The following is a 19,375-nucleotide window of genomic DNA, read 5'->3' as shown; positions in this document are numbered from 1 at the left end:
ATCAAGAGAAATTGAGGACATTCAGCACCCTTTGAGGATCAGACACTAAGGGTTCAGCAAAAGATGTTTAGTCCTTCATTCCTCCAGCCTGAGTGAATTGTTTAGAGCCAGATTCTCAGCTGCTGTAAATTAGTATAGCTCCACTGCAGAAACAGAGTTAGTCAATGTACAACAGCATAGGATCTGTCACTAGAAGAGAACATATTTCACTTAGACACTTTTCTTTTGTTTCATAAGGGAATATTTGAAATTCTTCTGAGGCTGCAAATCCAACTTGTCCAATAAGCATGAAAAGGAGAGGTACATTGACCCTGGTGTAATTTCAGTGACTTCAGTGGAGTGTCAGCAGGGATGAATTAGTCATTTATGTAATATAAGCTCAATCAGTTTAATACCATGGCTTGACCTTCTGTGTTGAGACTAAAATACCATTGTGTATTCCTCCAGGATTCATTTAACTTTTAAAGACAGTTAATGAGGCTGATTCAAGCCAGCCCCTTGATACTTGGACAGAACATGGTTCTTCATGCACAGCACAAATGGGCTCACGCATTTATTTTATGATGCAGTGTTGTTTTCCTCATTTCTGGTTTTCATCAAACTAAAGATGTCTCTGGCCAGATCATGGTGTGTTCTGTGAGCCTGCTATCCCTACTGAAGAACACTCGTTAAAGTAGATGAGCACCGACAGTACTCAGAACTTCGTATAACCAGGCCCTAAAAGTATAACTGTGAAAACTGTTTTTCATTGCCTTTTTTCTCCATGAAAAATGAATAGATATTTCATGCAATTTATGTTTACAAAAATGAGAGTAATTTCTAGGGTGTTTGTCCTATTAACTTACCTAAAAGGTCATTATTGCTTTTGTGTTGCTAGAAGGCCATTTTTGTTTGTTTAAAAACAAGAATGGCATGTAACATCTCTTGGGATGCAGAGATCAAATTAGCAAATCAGTGTTTCGTGTCAGAAAAGTAGGCCACTGTAATCCTTTTGCTCGATGGACAAAAATAACTTAAATGATACACAAAATCCAGCCCAAGCTTTTCCCTAGGCATGGCTGGTCCATGGGTTCCTCTCACAATTGCTCAACCCACACCTTATGTCCTCTCTGTCTAAAGAGCCATCCCTATTTATCTTCTATATAAGAGAGGTAATGGTCTATCTGTTTCAGTGAGTCAGTAAAACACATTTAACACTTCCCAACAAAACCATCACCTGCTAGCAGGGTGGGCCTTTCAGGCAATCTCTGATACTTGGCAGTTACAGACCTGTTCCATTATACTTATTTTCTTTTATCTTTCAATTGCTATTGTGGTTTCGCTCTTCTTTAGATGCAGATACAAAGCACTTATTTAGGTTAAATAAATCAAGAGGAGTATAACCACATATTTTTATGACCATATTTTTCGTAATATATCTTTTCTTTTTTCAGATCTTTTAGATTAGATATGCTGGTTTACTATTAAAGACTTTTTTTCCCTCATGAATTTAAGGACATCTTTGCTTCTGATTGCTCTGGATTCAGCAGAAAGAACACTTTTTCCAAGCTTGATGCAAAGAAATAGGATTTCTTTGTCATATCAATCCTCATTCTTTTCAGAATGACTTTTTTTTACCTCATTTACTAGCAGTCAGTCAAACTCTGATATATGATATGAGACCTTTTTCCATCTGCACCAAATGCAGGGGATTGCTCTGCTGGATATTTAAGGTAGAAAGTCATAATTAACCATTTTTTCCCCAGGAAAAAAATGACTTCAAGGCATATCCTCTACAGATTAAAGTGTCCATTACATTTTGTAGATATTATCTTACTGTCAATGCTTTTTTTTTCCTCTTCCACCAAAGAGAGAGAAAATAAGTCTTCCTATTATAACTTCAGTGGAAAACATCCTTGTCTCTCTTTTGCTTCAAGAATATTAGAACCTTAGCTGGTATAAATCAACGTCATTCCATTGGAGTCAGCATAGTTCCATCGGAGCAAATTTCTCTAATGTGGAGGATTCTGTGTTTTTTTCTTCAACTAGTAATTTTATTAGGAATCTCTCCTGACAATGTGGCGAGTTTGGCAAATTTAGGTTTTGGGAGAGCTGACCAGACCAGAGCAAAAGAAGTCCAGATTTTTTAAGGTATTTTTGTGTTGCTCCACCCAGCATTGTAAGGCTAAGACCCAGATTTTTAAAACTATTAGGTATTGTTTACTCAGTGTCCCAATGCACATGATATATGGGAGTCTATATATCATTTTCAAAAGGGATTGAAGCACTTAGGAGCCTAAATCCCATTGACTGTCTGTGGGATTTTGGCTCTTAAATACTTCTATCCCTTTTTAAAATGAGTCAGTGGGGATTTAGTCTCCTATATCACTTTTGAAATGGGCCTTAGCTATCTAAGTAATTTGGGTAGAGCAACACATAACTATCTTTTAAAAATCTGGGCCCAAATTCAGAGGTCATATTTAAGGTGGTGTGAGACTAACAACCTGATCCAGTGCTTACTGAAGTCAGTTACGCTTCTCATATTCATGTGCGTAAATGCTTTACTGAATGCAATGCATTCTAGGCCAGAGACTTAATCACAAGTATTATAATTACATGGAAATGAGTCACACTGATGTAAAACTGGTCTAAGTGAAAGAAGAATGAAACCTTTGGATCTAATCACATCTTCGTGCTTTAATTTGTTTGGTTGTTTACAATCTCTTGTATATTAAAGTTACATGAGAGAGAATTCATGAGAATTATTTTTAAAATGATGCTATAATTTGATATATAATTACTAGATTATAAAACCTTTAATTATGAATCTGTACTTCACATCTCAGAAAAAAATCCTAAATTCTATTGCAAGAAAAGAGCTAACTCTTTAAGTGTGAAGCTCTGGATTTTATTTAGTCTTTTTTCCCTATAATGATTTTTTCAGTTAAACAGTTATTACAGCCATTAATCATCCTGAGGAATTTTTGTATGCAATCATAAACTAGACAGACAAGCTCAATTGTATTTCATTGCAGACTGATATATAATAATCTATTTGAACCCATTCTCTTCAGGTTAATTTAAAAATAAAAGTATTTTCTTTAACAGAGGCAACCTTTGGGGGGGGGGAGGGGGGTGTCACATGCCCCTGCATTTCTGCCAGGGTTTATATTTTTATTTTTGTTTCTTTTTTTTTGTGGGGAGTGGGTTCAAAATATGTCACTATTAACAGTTATGCCTTTCCTCTGTCCTTTAAAGTAACTTCAAAAAAGGTATTGTCCTCTGATTATTACCATACATTTATTAAAAGTAAGAACTATGATGCATTATGTTGTAATATTTTTTCCTATTAAATTGGAAGATAGACAAGATGACAGACCCATCTGTCCATTTGATCACAAAGAAGTTACCCTGCACTTCATGATATGCGCATTACAAGAACTGGTAGGGCACTCTCTATTCTAGTTCTTCTAGTTAATTGTTAATGGAAAAGCAGAATGAGCAGAAATTAAGGAGATCACCCTGCTCTAATCAAATGATCTATATCTCTCTTCCTGTCTCATATTATGTATTTCTGTCTTCTCACATTACTATCACCCTCATAAACTCTTTTTTCCCCAGCACGTTCTCCACCTCCTTCTCCCTTTCTTGGCTACCATTTACAAGGTCAATATTTTACCACGAGTTACTACACCATGGTCTATGGTCTCTTCTACCTTATTTTCTCTTACAAATCCCCCCCACCCCACCCTCCAAAAAAACAACAAAAAACCCCCAACAACCCAAAAAACTGTGGCATCTCATATCACTATATGGGAAATGTTGGTTGATTTTTAAAATGATGGCCACTGTGTTACCCCCTTTGACCTTCCCTTTCTTATCAGAGAGTTGGGAAGAAAAAGTTCTCCCATTTCCCACAATTAGAGACTCAGTGCAGTGTTATCACAGCATGTCAGTCATAGCACACGATTATTCATCTCATAGTCTTGGGCGCATAAAAGAGCTGAGGGCACTATGCATCGCTCAGGAGGCTCTGAGCGTGTTGCAGCATCAGGCTCTTGAGCCTGAGAGTGGCCCTATTTCCTACAACTGAGAGCCTTATTTCCAATGTAAAAATAATGAGGAGTCCTTGTGGCACCTAAGGGCTTGGCTACACTTGCAGTTCTAAAGTGCTTTGAGTAAAACCAGCCTTCGGAGTGCACACTAGGGAAAGCGCTGCAGTCTGTCCACACTGACAGCTGAAAGTGCCCTGGCGTGGCCACATTTGCAGCACTTGCAGCTGCATTGGGAGCGGTGCGTTATAGGCAGCTATCCCAGAGTTCAAGTGACTGCAACGTGCTTTTCAAATGGGGAGGGGGTGTGGAGTGGAGTGTGTTGTGTGTATGTGGGGGGAGAGAGAGTGGGTTTTTGGGGTGCTGAGAGTGTCTCAGCACGCTGTCTTGTAAGTTCAGACCCCCCTCCCTCCCCTGCGTCTCTCTCACTCACTCAAAGCAAACATTAGCTGTTTGTTTTTTTTTCTCGGACCAGATAAGCAGCCGGCACTCCGAAATGGAGCTTTGAAAGGGCCACTTCCGCATTCCTCCCGAGTTCACAACCAAGACAAGAGAGGCCACTTCAGTCCATGGGATTATGGGACATTTCCGGAGGTAAATCAGAGTGCTGTAACGTAACTCCTCATTTACACTGGAGCTGCAGCATCTCACCCAATATGCAACAGCCGTTAATCCTCTCGTGGAGGTGGAGTACCAGGAGCGCTCCAGCCAGGGAGTTAGAGCGCTCTACGTGCCTTGCCAGTGTGGACGGGGAGAAAGGTAGAGCACTCTAGGAGGCTTTATTGTGCAAGTGTAACCAAGTCCTTAGAGACTAAAGAATTTATTTGGGCATAAGCTTTCGTGGGTAAAAAACCACTTCTTCAGATGCATGGAGTGAAAATTACAGATGCAGGCATTATATACTGACACATGAAGAGAAGGGAGTTACCTCACAAGTGGAGAACCAGTGTTGACAGGGCCAATTTGATCAGGGTGGATGTAGTCCACTCCCAATATTAGATTAGGAGGTGTCAATTCCAGGAGAGGTAAAGCTGCTTTTGTAATGAGCCAGCCACACCCAGTCCCTATTCAAGCCCAAATTAATGATGTTAAATTTGCAAATGAATTTTAGTTTTGCTGTTTCTCTTTGAAGTCTGTTTCTGAAGTTTTTTTGCTCAAGTATAGCAACTTTTAAATCTGTTATAGACTGTCCAGGGAGATTGAAGTATTCTCCAACTGGCTTTTGAATGTTCTAATTCCTGATGTCCAATTTGTGTCCATTTATTCTTTTATGTAGGGACTGTCCGGTTTGGCTAATGTACATGGCAGAGGGGCATTGCTGGCACATGATGGCATATGTTACATTAGTAGACGTGCAGGTGAATGAGTCCCTGATGGTGTGGCTGATGTGCTTGGGTCCTGTGGTGGTGTTGCTAGAGTAGATATGGGGACAGAGTAGGCGACGAGGTTTGCTACAGGGATTGGTTCCTGGGTTAGTGTTTCTGTGGCCTGGTGTGTAGTTGCTGGTGAGTATTTGCTTCAGGTTGGGGGGCTGTCTGTAAGCGAGGACTGGCCTGCCTCCCAACGTCTGTGAGAGTGAGGGATCGTTTTCCAGGATAGGTTGTAGATCGTTGATAATGTGCTGGAGAGGTTTTAGCTGGGGGCTGTACATGATGGCCAGTGGTGTTCTGTTATTTTCCTTGTTGGGTCTGTCCTGTAATAGGTGACTTCTGGGTACCGATTTCGCTCTGTCAATCTTTTTCCTCACTTCCTGAGGTGGGTATTGTAGTTTTAAGAATGCTTGATAGAGATCTTGTAGGTGTTTGTCTCGGTCTGAGGGATTGTAGCAAATTCGGCTGTATCTTAGGGCTTGGCTGTAGACAATGGATCATGTGATGTAGTCTGGATGAAAGCTGGAGGCATGTAGGTAAGTATAGCGGTCAGTAGGCTTCTGGTATAGGGTGGTGTTTATGTGATCATCACTTATTTGCACTGTAGTGTCCAGGAAATGGATCTCTTGTGTGTATTGGTCTAGGCTGAGGTTGATGGTGGGGTAGAAATTGTTGAATTCCAAGTGGAATTCTTCAAGGGTCTCCTTCCTTGGGTTCATATGATGAAGACGTCATTAATGTAGTGCAAGTAGAGGAGGGGCACTAGGGGACAAGAGCTGAGGAAGTGTTGTTCTAAGTCATCCATAAAGATGTTGGCATACTGTGGGGCCATGCGGGTACCCATAGCAGTGCCACTGACTTGAAGGTATAAGTTGTCCCCAAATCTGAAATGGTTGTGGGTTTAGGACAAAGTCACAAAGCTCAGCCATCAGGAGTGCCGTGGCCTCATCGGGGATACTGTTCCTGACAGCTTGTAGTCCACCCTCATGTGGAATATTGGTGTAAAGAACTTCTACATCCATGGTGGCCAGGATGGTGTTTTCAGGAAGATGACCAATGCATTTTAGTTTCCTCAGGAAGTCGGTGGTGTCTCGAAGATAGCTAGGAGTGCTGGCAGCGTAAGGACTGAGGAAAGAGTCCAAATAGCCAGATAATCCTGCTGTAAGAGTGTCAATGACTGAGATGATGGGGTTTCCAGGTTTATGGATCTTGGGTAGCAGATAGAATACCCCTGGTTGGGGCTCTGGGGGTGTGTCTGTAGATTTGTTTCTGTGCTGTAGCAGGAAGTTTCTTGAGCAGATGGTGTAGTTTCTTTTGGCACTCCTCAGTGGGATCAGAGGATAGTGGCCTGTAGAATGTGGTGTTGGAGAGTTGCCTGGCAAGGACTCTTCGTTATTTTTGCTGATACAGAATAACACGGCTACCACTCTAAAACTTATTTCCAATATGGCAGCCTTACTTCCATCTTGGCTTGAGCCCAGGAAGTGCCTGCTTTGGGGGCATGCGGTTATAGAATTTCAGCTTCTTGGGAAGAGGGGTTTAAGGCTTTCTCTGCCAACTACCGCATGGGGTGTGTGCACTCTGTCCTGCACACCATCAATTAGATAATGTATTTGCTTTCATAGTCCACAGTTGGTAAAATTGTCTAGTGACACTTATTAATTGGTGTCACCAACAGCTCTTTGTTTGCTCAATTAAGAGTATGATAGTTTTTCTTTTGTAGCTGCCATCACATTTGCTGCAGCACGTTGCAGCCAGGCACCAAAAGAATCATTAGATATAAAATCCCATGAGCACAGATGGGCTTAGGCCATAAAATTCATATTCTGTCAGCAGTTAGATGTTCAGTGTGTTTGGATCTGATCCACTGATTTTCAAAATAAATGTTTCACATACAATTGTATATGACAAAAATCTTTTGAGCTTAATGTGAAGAAGTTGTAAAAAAAAGACAAATGCGGTCCTAGGATGTATCAGGCAAGGCATTTTCAGCAGAAATAGAGAACTATTAATACTATTGTGCAAGGTACTGGTAAGACCTCATTTGTAATATTGTGTACAATTCTCATTACCCATGTTCAAGAAAGATGAATCCAAGCTGGAACATGTGCAGAGATGACCTACTTGGATGATATGGGGCATGGAGGGCCTATCTTATAAGAGCAGACTGGAAAAGCTTGACTTATTTAGTCATGCAAAAATTAGAGTGAGGAAGGGATGCGATTATTATTCTCTACAAATACATCAGGGTATAAATACCAGGGAAGAAGAGTTAAGAATGTAAGAGTTATTTACACTAAAGGACAAAGCACAAGAACAAATAGGTATGAACTGGACAATAACAAATTCAGGCTGAAAATAAGAAAAAAGTTTCTAACCATCAAAGGGATGAGTTTATAGAACAGCCTCTCGAGAGGAGTTGTGAGCTGGACAAATTTGAGTATGGTATCCTTCTGATGGTGGAGGGCCAGGTTCAGCAGCCCTGGGGGTCCCTTTGCTTTATATCTTATGTTAACAGAATAGTTATTATATTGTAGTATATTTTAAATATGCAATTTTAAAATCATATTTTATATATTGACTGATATATACTTTAAGTATCTGTTTCTATTAATTTCTATTTTATAGCAATAGTAAACATTTTTTTATTATAACTACCGGGTGTTTGTATTCTTATGACATTTTTCAAATATTCTCTTTCTGGTTAAATGTTCCCTGCTTCGACTCAATGTGCGTGCTTAGGATGCTGTTGGTTTTGGTTTGGTTTGGTTTGGTTTGGTTCTGTTCTTAACTTTGAATAAAATCCTGTCCACCATGTTGCTGGTGAAGTGGGGTAGGAAAATACATTTTTAAAGTTGAGACTATATTTTTTTTTCCTCATAAGTACTTGAAAAATGGTTGGGGCCAACGTTCAAAAAAAAATTAAAAAATTAGGAGGCTAAAGTTAGGCAACCAAATCCATATCTAGGCACCTAAATAAATAAGTGCCCTGACTTTCAAAAGTCAGTGAGGAGTTATTGGATGCTCAGCAGCACTCTGAAAATCAAGCCACTTATTTACAAAGCTAATTTCAGAGTCACGTTTTTCAAAAATCTTGGCTTGAGGCATCTGCATATGGCTAAACCACCAGGAGGAAGGACTTGTCTGCAAGTGCTTTCAGTGGTGCATTAAAAATATAAAAGTAAATTTTTATGTATGAGTGTATATATACAGAATAGGCTTCTCAAGATTTTAGTAAAACCTAATGAACTTCTTCCATGCCCCTGCTTTATGAGTTCAGTTGGAGTCTGGGAGAAGTGCATATTTATCCAGCTTTTGGTGGGGGAGAAAGACAGAAGGAATTAAGGAGGACTGCTGGGATCTTTGCCTAAGGGAGATTGCAAATGTCTTGTTGCAACATATACAGCAAAATCATCCAGAAATGAAACTTAACATTAGAAATGTTAGGGAAGCTTAATTCCCTTCATCACAAGAATTACTGGTTGACTTTCTGTGGCCTGTGTTCTATAGACATTCAGACTAGGGGATCGTGTAACCGATGAAATCATGTGTGAAGAAAAAAATGACTTCCTCAGTATTAGCATCTTGCTGCCATTTCTGCACACATTTTTCAGCAAATTCTAAGATGCCATCCCCCTCCCGCCCCGCGCGCACGCACACACAGACACACACGCTGTTTTTATCAACATGAAGATCGTGTCATCACTATGTAAATCAGTGTGCTGATGTCCTGTTAACCCAGACTTGTAGCAATAAAGGTAGGGATTTACCCTTCCCTCAAGCCATTTACCACTATGAGGTGCAAACATTGAAGTCTAGTTGGGACCATTTAAGTGCTAATGTATTTAAACATGCTATTAAGCACAGGGAGTTTCTTTCTTCCTCTTTTAAAGAAACAAACAAAAAAGACATTAACTTCAGGGAAGTAGGTTAATGTAATATTAAGATTATACATTTAAATGAACAAAACTCTGAAGATGGAAAAATGTTAGACATTTCAATGCAAACACAACACCAGCAAATTGCTGGGAAACCACAGTGCTAAAATCAGTCACTAGACAGGACTTAATTCAGTTCCATTAAGCAATGTGAATATTTATATTAAAGAGTAATTGCTACAGAGTTCAAACAAAATGTTTAATGTATGTAGGATGTGAACACAAGGAACCCTTGCTAATAAGTTTCTAGAAACGCATCTGCAAAATATTATGAAAAATCTTCTGAATGCTGCTGAGAATGAATATCTGTTGCCATATGTAGAGTATAAGCATTTGTATATCTGGGTATGTCTACACTGAATTAAGCGCACACAGCTGACCTGCATCAACTGACTTGGGCTCAAGCTGCAGGGCAGTTTAATTGCAATGTAGATGTAAGGACTCATGCTGGAGACTGGGCCCCTCCTTCATGAGGTCCAAGAGCCTGGGATCCAACTTTCTCTCTACCCCAGTTAAACAGCCCCACAGCCTGAGCCCTCCAGGCCCAAATCGGCTGACATGGGCCAGCTGTGACTGTTTGTTTGCAGTATGGACGTACCCTTTGTGGCTTACAACAGAAAACAAAGTTGGATGTAAACAAGGAAATGTGACCTAAAACAAAGGTGTAGTTGTGCCTTTCTAGCTGATCATACTCATAAGCCTTGATCCGTGGGTGTGGAGCCCTGTCCTCATGAGGAGCTCTGCTGAGTTCACTGCAATTGTACACAGGAATAGGGGTCCAGCCAGATCATCAGTTTACTGCACTGTAACCTTAGTTGATCAAAATTTAAAGTTTGGCTAATAGTCACATAAGTTTGAGATCTAAAATAAATAATTTTCAGCACAAGATAATATTAATGTTGAAGCCCACTTAACTGCAGGAAAGATCCTGTAGTAAACACTTTAAAACCCTACCCTACACAGATTATGTTTTACCTGTGACACGAAGAGACTCCATGAAGTCCATTATTGCTATTGGTCTTATATGGAAGGCTCTCAGATACTACAGGGATGGGTGACAGTATAAAACCCTAGATGAATGAGAGAGATTATACTTATGCTGCACTCGTGCCTCAAACATTGCACATCTCCTAGTTTTTGATGAACACTATAGCCTTTATCCTGCAAACAGTGCATGAATAAAGTCACGCAAACACGATTAGGTGTTTGCAAGATTAGGACCTTCATTTGTTCACCATATTGCAGGAATCAAATAATGGGGAAAAAAGGTCAAATTTTAAATGTTTCTAGGACCACAGGAAGGTGTGCCCTGACAGTGATGTTTGAAGGAAGGAAGTTTTAAAGCATACATTGTATAAGGGACAGAAGCTATAAAAACTGAGAAAAATCTTTTCCAGATATTACCACTGTAGTTGCTTGATCCTATGAGCAAAAGAAAGTAGCTTCCATATAGGTTGGCTGACGGATCCACATGATTTAAAACAGTGGTATTTTTAAATGACATAATACAGCAGACACCTGTATTGTCATGGAATGCAGTTATCACCATGAAAACAGCAACGTTTTCCTGTCAATGTCAAACTCCCATCTGGATCAGATTCACAAAAATTCAGAGGACACCATGATCTTGATATCTAGCCAGCTTTAAAATATGAGTTAAAAGTAATTTCAGGACTTCAGCTGCTCTTCAGTCCCTCTGCAGGTGTTTGCAATTTTTGGAACCTCATCTTCTTATCTTCCTCTTCCCTTTTTGCTATATGAATGATCCACAGAAACAATGGGGGGAAGTCAGTGACAGTGAAACTGAATAGACCTAACATACTATCTACTGAGCAAAATAAACTTCCTGGAAAAAATTAGAAAAATATTTGTTTGTCCAATCTCTTCTTTTACATCTACAAATACAGCCTAAGATTATGGTATCTACAGTTATATCTACTTCTATATAGATATTAGGAGGGAGGGAGAGAACTTTTCACTTTGCTTCCTGATAAGAATAGCAAAGTGTCATTCTTGGGCAAATTTTAAAGAACCATTTTCACAGTGTGAAAACTGGTGGCTTTGCATGCCTAGGCTGTCAACTCAGTGGAGACCTGTCTTGCTTTCTAGAGCCCCTAGGCTCTGGAGCAAGGACTTGATGTTTGGTAGCGGGTGGCCTTTGTGTCAGGTATGGGTCTTTTGCTGACCCCATAAAAAAAATCTGTCCAAATTTAACCAAGTTATAAGTCTTTGGAAAAATGCAGTTCACACATGCTCACAGATTTGTTAGGTTTTAACAGCCAAATTCCCCCAAAGATTCCATGCACACCAAGCATACTCTATCCTAGAGATGAATTCCCCTGCAATTGCAGCTCTGGGCAGGGACCAGGTCCAGGCACCTGAACTGAGAGCAGCATGGAAGAAGCAGCTTCCTGATTTGAATGCAGAGGGGACAAAAACTGGACCTGCAAGCAGAGGGGGGAGTAGATTGTAAGAAGGAAACTGGGGCAGGAAGCTGGTGGTGGGGACACGGGGACTGGTTGGCAAGGAGACGGGGGAAAAGAGCTGGGTGGGGAAGAGGGGGATGCTGAAACTGGACAAGGAGTCTTGGGAGTGAGATTGGGACTGGAAGCTAGTGGGAAGGAGAGATTGAATGAGGAGTTTGGGGGAACTGGCACTGGCTTGGCAAGGAGATTGGGAGGTGTCACTGTTAATCAGCTAACTGCACCTCTTACATCTGGCCTTTAGTACATACACAATCTAGATCTTGGGCTTTAGCCCATCACCTCTTTCTGGGGGTGGAAATACACATTTCTCCCATCCTCATACCAGGCGATGGGTGGAAGTTCCCTGTGTATCAACTGTGATCGCCCTAGCAGGTCTGATTTCAGCTCAGACTCTATGCTTCTATTCCACCCAGGGTAATGACTGATTAGTCCCAAACAGCCTCCTTAAAGCAAAGTATCACTCGCTTAGGTCAAAAGCATTTCAGAGAAAACATACCTTAAAAACTATAAAACATACTGCACATGTATCTGGGTCTTCCCTACAGCTTACCATTCCTTGGATCTGGCAAGTCCAGTTCCTTCAGATTTTTCCACAGACCCTATCTGGGCAATGCGTCTTTCTCCCCCTTAGACAGGCTCTTTGACTCTTTTGACCTCTAGTTCCTAGCATACTGGAGATAACTATCCCCAATACAAGTTGGATCAATATATTGACACAGGAAAGTCTTACAACATTATAGAGAATAACTTCCCCTCAGTGACCTGATCAATGCAGGATACATCCAGTTATTACAAATCAATATTCATTGATTTATACAAAGCAATTCTTGCAGTATTCATAATCTAGTTACATGTCAGCTCCACTTCTGTCATGGGGGGAAACTGGGAACGGCTGGGCATGGAGACTGGGATTGGAATGAGAAGCCGGGGTGGGGAATAGAGAGGACTGGGACAAGGACAACTTGGAGAGGACAGGCAGAAGGCATCATTCCTGGGGGGAAATGGACAGAAGTCCGCCAGAGCCTGGAATAGAACCTGTGATTCCTGAATCACACCATTTGTTTGCTGTCAACAAATTATCTGTGAAACTCACTGACAGAGTATCCATCTCCCTCAGGTATTGGTCCACACAGAGAATGACAACCTAGTAGTGCTACAAATTACTCCATTAGCTCAGAGAACTGAGTGGTGGTTCCAACCCCGTTGATGACTCATGTGGGTATCAGTATGGTGCCACATGGTGGAATTTTTTTTCCCATTTGCTTTTAAAAACCTAGTAAAAATCGTATACATACACATACATACAACTGTATTAAAAGGACATTATTCAGTGCACAGGATGGACTTGTTATGGGAATGAACAAGTTTAGTCAAGGAAGCTGTTGTCTATGGGACTCCTGCATCATGTGTATCCAGATATTGGAAAAGTGTATAGTGGTTAGGGGAGAGGACTGCATGAAGAGAAAAGATGGTCTCAGGTTTAAGGCTGTTGAATGCTGCCCTAGAGAACTTAATTCTATCCCTGTCTTTCACTGAATTTGTATGTGATGCTAGTAAGGTGCTTAAACCAAAACTTTTCGTAGTTAGTCACTAACTGTGTGCTCATTTTCTAGGTGCGTAACTTGAGACCCTGATGAATGATTTGCAGAAGGGCTGAGCACTCACTGCTGCAGCTGAAGTTAGTGGGAGCTGTGCTTCAACATATAAAGATACTGTATAATGCATAAATAGAATGAAAAATCACACCCTAGGAAACTCCAGATGCAGCATGTAAAATTAGTGGGTACTTTTAACTTAACTCCCCATGTATATAATGGGGGTAATACCACCTGTTCACTTCAGAACCGTTTTGTGAAGATAAATTCATTAACGTTTGCAAAGCACTCAGACGCTATGGTGATGAGGGCTGTAGAAAAGTCCAGGAGAAAGTTAATCATCCTGTCATCATGGCAGGATTTGAACAGTGTGCAGAAAACTAGGCCTGGGGCTACACACTGAAAAATAAGGAGAACAAAATATTGACAAACTTCTCATTAATTGAGCAACAACACCATGCACTGAATGAATCAGGAGTCCTTGTGGAAAAATAGTTTATTATGTAATAAGACCGTATTATAATGTATGTGCACAAGGGGGCTGAATTAAAGTTGCATAGACAAGCTTCACTCTGGCATTTCCCGACTTTTTACTGCTTGGCTTTGCAACATTAGTAATGTTAATTTAATGTAGGATTTCTGTGTATAAGATAAAGTAAATATGTATAAGCAAACAAAATATTTTTTCCCTAAGAATATGCCAGTAGTGCCAAGAGACTTTTGGCATAGCAATCAAAATTGCCCTTGTACTAAGTGCTGACTACGCTACGGTAGAATATATAAATGTATACTACACTCTATTAGGAGGATATTATGTCTTGTTGACATAATATGTTACTATGACGAGACACGCTATGAGTAAAACTTTGAGACGAAACAACTAAGTATATGCAATTTATACATACTCTTATCTGATATATTCAGGCACAGTGACATAAAAACATATATCTAATTTATATAATAATGTAAAGCAAAGACTTTTTTAATGTGATTCCAATATTTCTCTCCTCTCTCTAACTTCCTGTCCTCTGCCGCCATCTCTTGTTGGTGTTTTTTAAAAAAACTAAACTTTGTTTTCCTGCTCTGAATGATTCCCTGTTTAAAGCCAGTGCTTGTGATAGTTCAAGAAGTGTACTGACAACTGTAATGTTTAGATATGAAGCTCTTAAATGTGTTTCCCAGCAGTGACATATGGGTCTTCTGACAGACCTCTTTTTGGGCTTGTGTGTGTAGCTGTATGCTTGGCGGGTCTGGTAGCTGTAGAACTGCTTTGGAGGCTGGCAGAGGTTCAGCTTGCTCATGGCCATCCTTGCAACTTTGGATAGTTTTTTTTGGCTCTCCTGTGATGGAGAACAATTGTTCCAAATAGCAGGGCCCAGTTCAATGATAGGGAAGCATTTCAACTGAAAATTTAGAGCCAAAAGAAAGAATATTAACTCCATAATACTGTGGCTTCATTGCTTGATAATGAATGTCATACCTGATTCCCAGCATGACAGCACAAAAGCTATTCAGCACGGAAGCTTCCAAAATGACAGAGACTGAAAAATTCACAATAGAACATTGGAGGGGCAAAGGGGTTGGAAAATATTAAGCGGCACCAGTGGGAAACCCTAGACTGGGAGGAGTAGCATCTGGGGCCATTAACCCAAACTAGTCATTCTTCTCCTTTAAAGGCTTTGCACCAAATTAGCTCTGGTTATGCTCTAAACTGAAAATGGGGAGTTAAAAACCCCATATGTCTGGATATTTTTAAAGGTGATTGTTTCAATGGTTTTATACAAGGCCTTTCTAGAGAATTGATCTACTGTATTTTAGCTAATCAGATGGCTTGAATCATCTGTCAGCCTTCTGTTTGTCTCATAATGTAGTGTACACTTGGTGTATTATAGCTTTCTAGTAATAAAATGAGCTGTCATTTGCACACATTCTGTCAAGAAACAATTCATTTTTATGGGAACATAAAAGTATTACCTTTTATACTCCTCTCAGGTAAAAGCAATTTGGTTATAAATAAATCTTTGCAATCTTTGTTTTTTCATTTTCTTCTGCTGGTAGCTTCCCACACATCAAGTGAAATGTACTCTCCCCATATGTGAATTTAATAAAATCAACAAAATATGCTTTATTCTACTACAACATATTCATTGGAGATATGAAGAGCAGAAAGAATTGCAACAGATTATTCACCAGTTATCTTCTAAGTACCATCAAACTACCAATAGTAACTGCATACCATAGTGAAATAGACTGGCAATGTGTCACAGAAAAAGACACCCTGTTTCCTGCAGGGAAATATTGGCTGGCTTTACTGAATTCATGTTGCAAGTAGCTTATTATCCAACTCAGACCTAATGGAGAAGGAAGTAGCTCTCGAGAGTGGATCTAGGGTTTGGGCTGAACAGTCATTGGGAAGGAACCCTATGAGAGAGGCTGTGTGACTGAAGAAAGTGCATTTGTGTTGCATTGTTTCTCTCTGGAATAAAACCAACCCTTATGAAAAGGGCCTTGTGTTGACCCATGCATCCTGTGTGGAAGTATGTGGTAATTAAATTCGTGCAGACAGGTGACTGATCTGGTAGACTGGTAACTGAAAAATGAGTGATGTGACACACAGAACACTTCTGCATTTAGCAGCACTCTTCCCTGAGATCCATTAACTGCATTTTATCTATTCTCTGATGTATTCCTCTGAACTCCAAGTAACTAGTGCTCTATGCTGGCAGACGAATCTTCCGTGGCATGCAAGCAGCTTTTCATATCTGAAAAAGAATCATTCCATCTTGGTTGGTTAATCTGCCTTTTTGAGGGGCAAATCGTGATGGTGGGTTAGGGGATTGATTAGAATAGATGTGCAAGTCCAGAGAAGGTGATCGAGAAGTAGTAATCTTCCTCTGTGGCAGATTGATTGGGCCAAATTCTTCTTTCAGCAATGTGGTGAAAAACCAGAATAATTCTACTGAAATAATTCCATTGGCTTTACACCAGTGTTAGCAGATGCAGGATCTGATTCTCCTTTCACATTGATTTTACCCTGTTTTAACTTTCTGTAGTTCAATGGAATTACTCCAATTTACACTGATGTGAGAACAGAAATAGCTATTGATGTCACCAGTGAGAGAAGAGAGAATCGGAACCGCAGAAACTGGCTCACTGCACTTATGAGACCACTTACGCTTCTTACACGTCAGTTTATGATCTGTTTCTGTACCCTTCGCAATAAAGAGGATGTAGATGAGCTAGAGACAGGCAGCAAAAGTAATACCACCTATTGTTTGTTCTGTCTGGCATTAAAACCGTTATGTATGGAGAGGAGCTGGAAGAAATATACGCTCTGGGGAGAGTGGCATTTAAACCATGCTGGCTGATGTGGTTTTAAAATTGTTTTGGCAAACATGGTTAAACAGTCAGGATGGGGAAAGTGGGTCTTGATGGTTTTTTCTTTTATTCCAACATTAGCTCATTGTTATGTATGCTTCCATGTTGATATACTAACACACTGTAGGCACCAAGCAAATAAAAAGATAGATATGTGCCGGGGTAAAACAAACAAAACTTTACACTATCTCTGGAAGACATTGTTTTACATGTAAGTACTACAGCATTCTCCAGTCATTCCAAAAGCCACTGCAGTATCCCTATTGTCCGCTGTTGTATTTTAGATCATTATGCTAAAACGAAATACTATGGTACTTTTTATAAGGGGTGTTTGATGTAAATAAAAGTGAAAGATGCTTTTGAGATTCGGGATGATCATCAGATCAGGACACTTTAGAGCAGAGGGATGCAGTTGTTGTGGGTATTTTTTTTTCCCTTCCATTTCTGGAACCCCAACAGCGTGTTTCATTTCTTGTCCAGGACAACCACTGATTTATTCAATCTCTGATTCATTGCCTTGGATATATTCTGGGGATTCAGAGTGCAGCAATAAATTATCGCCAGATTGCTGCTATCACACCTAACATGTGCTGAGAGTTATTTAGCTCTTATCTCTATGGCACCTCTTCCTCAGTCTGTTCCGTGGACAGCTTGTACAGTCATTCAGCTTGCACTCTAACGTTTTATTTTGTTCAAAAGGCTGATGTGTTTTCTCGGTTTGGTAGTTAGCCCTGACACTAAGCTGTGTTCCAGGATGGGTTGTTAAGAGGGGACAGTATCCCAGAGATACAGCAGCATTGGCAGTTCACCCCAGTTTAGGATTTGGCCCTGTGAGCACACCCTTCCAGCCAAAGTGGGACCGTGGTGCTGCTGCATGAAACGGAGAACAGTAAGTTCTCTTTTCTCTAGGTAGAGTATGTGACGGGAGAAGGGAAATGACTGATTGGTTTGGAACTGGGGCTATCGGAGGCGGGGGGTATCGCTTGTGGTGGTGGGAGTTGTGCTGAACGGGACCAGAGAGAATCAGGTGTCCTTGGAACAACTGCATGTTTTTCTGTCTTCTCAAAATCTGTAGGCTTGTCTTTGATCTTAAGAACAATTATTTACAGCACTATTGCTTCTTAGTGTCAGCTTGGTTTTTTCCTTCACTCAAGCTTTTCTGCCCTTATCCCTCCTTTTGGACTACACGACTTCAATACCATATTTCAACATCAAATTCTGTAAAGCCGTCTACTCTAACCTACATTGCCTCTCTCTGTAAGGCATTCTGGGATGCTTTGTAGTGTGGGATCCATCTTCTATAAACCACAATTGCATGGCCATGATGCTGGGGACTGTTTTTCCTTGGGAAGAGAAATAGCAAACCTTTGTCATAATAGCCAAAGGAGCATTTGCATAGTGCTTGTTTTCCACAGCACTGTCTGTGCTGAGGATGTTCAGTGGAGATTGGTTCATATTTATTGATATTTAATTGTCAGTGGTAATGTGTGGAAGATATGGCCTTGATTTCATTATTATTCTACTGGGAACTCTAAAGCCACACCGATAATCTACTGTGGCAGGAGCTGATAATGAAACAGAATTATAAACATTTCATTCCACGTTGGGTTGCTATTTTCTTTGGATGGATTATGCTTCCCGTTTGCTTGGGTCCCATTGCCAAATGCCTTTCGTGAGATGGTGGAATAAGCAAGTTCCCCTCACCCACTTGCTTGTGCTGAACCTGAGCTCCCTCTTCTCGTAGAAGCCGCCACTTAAAATGAAACTGCATGACTTCTCTGGGTTGGTGGGGCAGAGTCCCTATTTCACCTATCCAAGGAGAAAGCTTGTTGCTCTGTGCACTGCCCAGCTACTCTCATTATAGTGGGGGAAGGTTTGACTCCTATGACAATACAACTGCCATTCAAAAAGCACGGTATATTAACCTTGAAAATCTGGGCACAAGTTGCATGTCCAGAGTTAACTGAACCTCAAGTTAAAAACTGTTTCAGTCTGTAGTTCACTTTTCAGCATCTTTTTGTCCTTTTTTCATTATTCCATTACCAATTAAATTGAAGGAAATGGTGTAAAAAGCAATGCAAGGTGGAAGGTTTACATAGGTGCTATTTTTTGCACATTATCTGAAACTGCTGGAGCGTGGTACTGTTTACCATTCTGGTAAAAGGTTTTTAAAATGGATGATGGCTGTGATGACTCAGTCACAGGTTTAAAAAAAAAAAAGAAGAAATCTGAGGAGGCACCAAAAAAATCCAAAACTATCCACAGAATAAATGAAAACTGGGAATGCTAGGAGGATTTCATGTGCCACTAGGTTTGCAAACTTTCCAGGGTTAAGATAAAGTGTGATATCAATTAAAGAATACAGTCTGTTGGGAGAATATATTTCTCCCTTCACAGCGAGATGGACTCAGTCGTACAATAAATCTTCTTATCCTTCTAACTATATCTAATCCAATAAACAGACCTTCCTGTTAGTGATGCTTATGTTATTCCTGTTTGTTTTCAGGCAAATGTAGTGCATTACTTTTAAGAGTAAACAATGTGTTTTATGTGAATTATATAGAAAATTGGTTTCCT

At 40.3% G+C, this 19,375-nt stretch overlaps 1 protein-coding gene across 4 annotated transcripts in view; it reads left to right on the top strand.

Moving 5' to 3' along the window:
- Nucleotides 1–19,375, top strand: part of LINGO2 (leucine rich repeat and Ig domain containing 2) — a 777,598-nt gene that overhangs the window by 84,700 nt on the left and 673,523 nt on the right. Inside the window, exon 1 of one of the 4 annotated variants that reach the window (XR_012639615.1) lies at nt 17,551–17,687. The exons of the other annotated variants lie outside the window; for them this stretch is intronic. The gene's annotated coding sequence lies outside the window, so the exon portion shown is untranslated. Of the gene's footprint in view, nt 1–17,550; nt 17,688–19,375 lie in introns of those variants that run through there. 4 annotated transcript variants of the gene reach the window in all.

Source organism: Natator depressus, chromosome 5 (assembly GCF_965152275.1).
Source record: "Natator depressus isolate rNatDep1 chromosome 5, rNatDep2.hap1, whole genome shotgun sequence".
Taxonomy (NCBI): domain Eukaryota; kingdom Metazoa; phylum Chordata; order Testudines; family Cheloniidae; genus Natator; species Natator depressus.
This window is presented reverse-complemented; position numbering and strand designations above follow the sequence as displayed.